The 5098-nt window shown below is 33.3% G+C and overlaps 2 long non-coding RNA genes across 3 annotated transcripts; one reads left to right on the forward strand and one right to left on the reverse strand.

The window, feature by feature from the left end:
* The first annotated feature begins 480 nt into the window (after positions 1-480).
* On the forward strand, positions 481-1678 carry LOC144572072 (uncharacterized). Its single transcript, XR_013517671.1, has 2 exons — positions 481-682; positions 1379-1678. It is a non-coding gene; the product is annotated as an uncharacterized LOC144572072 (long non-coding RNA).
* Positions 1679-2123: 445 nt separating this feature from the next.
* LOC144572071 (uncharacterized) lies at positions 2124-3624 on the reverse strand. 2 transcript variants are annotated; one of them, XR_013517670.1, is made up of 3 exons: positions 3376-3624; positions 2852-2949; positions 2124-2467 (listed from the first exon to the last, which is right to left on the reverse strand). It is a non-coding gene; the product is annotated as an uncharacterized LOC144572071 (long non-coding RNA). The 2 variants fall into 2 exon arrangements; XR_013517669.1 differs by having other exon boundaries at positions 3371-3624.
* Between the last annotated feature and the right edge of the window lie 1474 nt (positions 3625-5098).

Raw genomic sequence — 5098 nt, forward strand, 5'->3', positions numbered from 1 at the left:
GAGTATAACTTTAAAATTTATTATATTAATTTTTTTTCGTAAAAAGGTTAATGCCCAATTTCATTAGAGTAATGAAACAAGAGTTTCTATTATATTAGTTTTAAACGACAAATTTAAATCGTTAAAACAGATCTACTGTATCTGTACATATAAATTTTTGAAAAATTTAAATTTATTTAATATAAAGTGAAGTAGTAAAAAATTTAAGTTTTATAAGTTATTTTAGCACATTTTGTTTTTAAAAAATTGACTTTGTACTAAATAAATAAATGGAAAAATTGTGAAATTGCCACTACAAAACCTTCAAAATGTGAGAATGCCACTGCAAATTTCAAAATGGTAAAAATGCCACTCTAAAACTTGAGTAATTGTGAAAATGCCATTTATACTCATTAATTGTGAAAATACCTAAAATACCCTTAATCAATATTCTGCTTTGGAGATTCATACACTGATACTATTTTCAAACCCTTAAACCCGTTAACAATGAAACCTCCGTATCGCTTCTTCTCTCTCGCTCTTTCCCAATTCGCACACCGGCGACGCCTCTCTCTCTCTCTCCCATCGAAACCCAACTAGGTCCGGCATCGGACATGCTTCCCTCCGTCTGTCTCTATTCTAAACCCTAAACCCGACTGATCGGTAGGCTTCTGTTATGCAGCGCAAGAGCGCGTGAGATAAGGTTTTCTTCCTGAATTTGCTGTTGTTCTAATTTATAGATTGCTAATTTTTCAAGGATTGGGTGTGCTAAACACATATACACTGATGGTCCCTATCTAATTTTTTCAAGGATTATTGCAACCGTATTTGATAGCAGTCAATTGTTTCTCTACTGCTTACTTACATATCTACTGATGATGGATCTATATACACTAGTCTTCATTTGTTGCAACCCTAGTTCAAAATCTGGATGGTATTTTTTTAATTGATAATCTTTTTTTTTTAGCTTAGAAATGCAATTAATTTCAGAGAATTAGAATATGCACTCAACGAAATTGATTTGTTTATTAGATTTATCACTTGCAAAGGTTGCATTTTTTTTTTTCAAATTTCAATTGGATTGTGCATACTTTTAGAGACAGAAGTGCCAAATTTCTAGGTTTAGGTCATCAAATTGTACTTATCAGTTGGCTCAGTTTAACTGGTTTAATGGCTGGTCATTCAAATTTGCTTAATTGTGCAACTTTCAGACTTTATCGACAGAGTGTGTTAGAGGTGAAACTCTCAGGCTCAATTGGAAGTAATGATTTTTGGATAAATTGGAAGAACTGGGCACAGTTCTATCATATTCCTGTGAATCTTACCAAGGAAACAGTACCTTGCATTTTCATATTTCCTTAAGTATATATGTCTACTTCGCTTTTCAATTATTTTGTAGGGTATGCATGGCATTAATGACTCGTCAGAGCTACAAGTTGTGACTTTGAAGAAATTTCTTTCATTAAATGAAGAACTCGGGTACTGGGATTTGAAATAATGGACATTGTAACCATCTGGTGCCAGTTTGTTATTAGAGGAGGAGAATACTAGTAGCACTGTTATGCCGGTGCTTGTGATATGATTGCTGAAGATTATATGAATTTCAAGTTTGGGTAGCTAATTAACTAGAAGGATTTGATTTGTAAATTATTCAATTAGTTTGCAAATAGATTTGTTTGATATTTGATATTTGATGTAAGATTTTCTTTTTTATTTTTCTTACAACTTCTGAAATATATTTGTGTATCTATTCATATTTGCATATTAAATGCAAAATAAATATATTTGCATATTAAATATATTTGTGTCTAATGCATCCATACTTGCAGATTTTGATAATTATCTATTCCTCAAGGGTATTATTGTCATTTTGACAAAAAAAATCATAATTCTCCATTTCATTTGACTAATATCATTTGCAAATAAACATCACAATATGTTGGCAAAAAACTAGATAAAAGCTATTATATATAGATCATCCCAGTTGACCAAGTGCCTGACATTAATTATTAAAATAACACATGAATAAAAAAAAACACAAAAAAGCACTATTTTTTATGATAAACCCGTAAGCCAACATTAGAAACTTAAAAAGAGTTACACAAGACATCCCTACATTACAATATGTAAGAATTAATTTAAAAGGGCACAATTATCATCTGCTTCCTAATAAACAATTCTAAGTTAGTCTTCTACCAGCACAAATCAGATTACTGGTACAACACATGAAAATGAGAAATAAAAGCAATAAAGTAAACGCCTTAAGGAAATAAACTACTACCTATGACATCCAGTTTAAAATTGCTACAATCACAGTTTACTGGTACAATGCCTACTGCTTCTATTGTATTCTTCCACGTCCCTTTCCATTGTAATACATCTCTTGTTACACTTTCAGAAAAATCTCAGATTGCAGCACCATTTGTTCGTGAGATGAACAATTTCCTTCTCTACCCTTCCACAACCCTTCTTATGAAGCTTTGGATACCTACTTTTCAATGAGACTTTGTTTAATGACAATATTCAAAACACAATATACAATAATATGATGAAAATAGTTTACAGAATTTTTAATATAATTACCCAAAATTAACAAATGGTTCTATCATAAGTAGCATCTTCAAATTTGATTCAGTTGCCTTCAAAAACATATCACTGAGTATGTGTGGCTATCTCAACTTGTTTAAGATTTTTTTTTTGAACTTTGGATACATCTTTTTTGTTAAAATAAAGTAAAAAAAATCAAAGGGATGACACAATTAGTGCTAATATAATGACTTGTCAAGCTCTAAAAGGAAAATAAATATAAGTGAAGAGAAAAATAAAACAAAATTAGATACCGACATAAAAGAGGATTAAATTGAATACTTGCCCTTGAATGCAAATAACAAAAAGCAATAGAGATTTTAAATCTTCCACTGAGATTTTCCTCAGTTTTATCCTATTCCTCATTCGAAATAAATCCAACTCCTGTCATTTGAGAAAAAAAATATATTAAATCCCTACAGTATATCAAGGGGAAAAAATTAGAAATGCAAATTGTTATAATTTTGAACTAAACCAAATGGAATCTGCTTTTGTGAAATATTTGGCAATGACTGTATCATTAGAATAAAGCAAATTCAGAACAAACAGTACCTAACATGAATATTGAGTTTACGATTTAGTGAAAAAATATTGATAGATAAAAGTAAGGATTTTCTTTTCCTTGAAAGCATTTTATTAGCCAAGATGAACCAAGTAATGAACTCCTTCGATAAGCTTTACCCATATCTATCTCAACTCAAGGAATCAAAATACATGATTCCTTACCAACTTGAAATTTGCAATTTCCTCGAAAGGATTTTATGTAATAAGTAAATATTCGTGAAAAAGAAGAGGGGAAGAAAACCTTGCCTCGCTCTCGCACCGCCTAACAGGAACCTACCGATCGGTTGAGTTCAGGGTTTAGAATTGAGACAAACGGAGGGAAGCAATTGAAGTTTGATGGAAAAGAGCCAAAGAGGGATAGATGCGTCGCCTGTGGGAATTGGGAAAGAGCGAGAGAGAAGATGCGAAACAGAAGCTTCATTGCCAACGGAGGCAAAGAGAGCTCGGTGAGAGGGAGGAATCACGCGAGAGAGGGAGGCAGGGAAAGACTGGAGGAGGCCATTTCTTTTGTTAATTTCACTTCAAGGGTATAATTGGAAATACAAAAATACGTATTTTAAAACAGAATTTTTCAGATTATTTTTTATAAAAATTGTATAAGAATGACATTTTTACAATTACTGAAGTTTTAGAGTGGCATTTCTACCATTTTGAAATTTGTAGTGGCATTCTCACATTTTGAAGGTTTTGTAGTGGCAATCTCACAATTTTTCTTAAATAAATTTAAAAAATTTAAAAATTTTACATGTACACAAGGGTGTAGTAGATCGGTTTTAACCGTTTCAATTCGTTGATTGATTTAAACTTTTTAGTTATGCTCGTCAAAAAAGTATAACGCGGACTAATTTTGCTCATGATAATGATATACTAATGATCAAGGAAACAAAAGACCCATGTTTTAATAGAACATGGAGTGAGGCCTAGATAAAGCCCAAAAATGGTTATAAATCAGTTGGGTGTTCAACGAAAGAAGAAGCATAAGCAGGCCTGAACATTCAAGGCCTTAAAACGATTTGGTGTTTGGAACTTTTTTTTATAATTTAAAGGCCTTAAACGAGCCTTAACATTCACAGGCCCAAAAACGACTTGGTGTTTGGAACTTTTTAGTTAATTCAAAGGCCTTAACATTAAAAAAAAATTAACAAAACTAATTGATATCGATAAGTTTCTGATTGCACAAGTGTGCCTGAATCTTCTGATCAAAGGATCAGACATGTACAGATATCTTTCCAGATTAATCTTCAATTTAATTTGGATCTGAAATTTGATTCGTAGATAAAACTACCTTATCGAGGGAATAATAATTGTTACTTAAAAAAAATTATACATACAAGTAAATACAACCAAACAAAGTAACAAACCCTACTAATAAATTAATTATTCCTAAATAACACACACACACTCTCTCTCTCATGGAGAAGAGAAGGCATCATCAATTACGAGCTCGCCATCCTTGGTCATGCGAGGCTCCGGCATCGCCTTGACGAGCGAAGAAAGCGCATTCCTGACACGGTCGACCCGTTTCTTGTGCCGGATTCGCCTGAGCACCGCCTCCTTCTCCAGCGATTGCATACCCCTTCCTCTATCGTTTGTGTTTCTTGAGGGCTTGATGTACAGATATCTCGTGACTTCGCTCTCTTGAACGGAGGTGGTGGTGGTGGTGGTGGTGGTTGATGTGGTGGGAGCGGTGGAGGGTGGTTTAGTGACTTTAGACATGATTAGTGCTTGCGTATGCGGTATGTGTGTGGAGTTTACTTTACTGGCTGGATAGACTTGGAAAGAGATGAAATTGGAAGAGGTGTGAAGGAGGTGAATGTATGGTTATATAAGTAGTTTGGAGTGTACTATTTAATTGATAAACAGTGCAAGGAAACAGGATGCTACGGGACATGGTTTTATTTTTATTCTCCAGGTGTCAACCTTTTGCGGAACATGGTTTTCTGCGTCTATATTCTGGGAACTCGAGTTA

Source organism: Carex rostrata, chromosome 20 (assembly GCF_964058835.1).
Source record: "Carex rostrata chromosome 20, lpCarRost1.2, whole genome shotgun sequence".
Taxonomy (NCBI): domain Eukaryota; kingdom Viridiplantae; phylum Streptophyta; class Magnoliopsida; order Poales; family Cyperaceae; genus Carex; species Carex rostrata.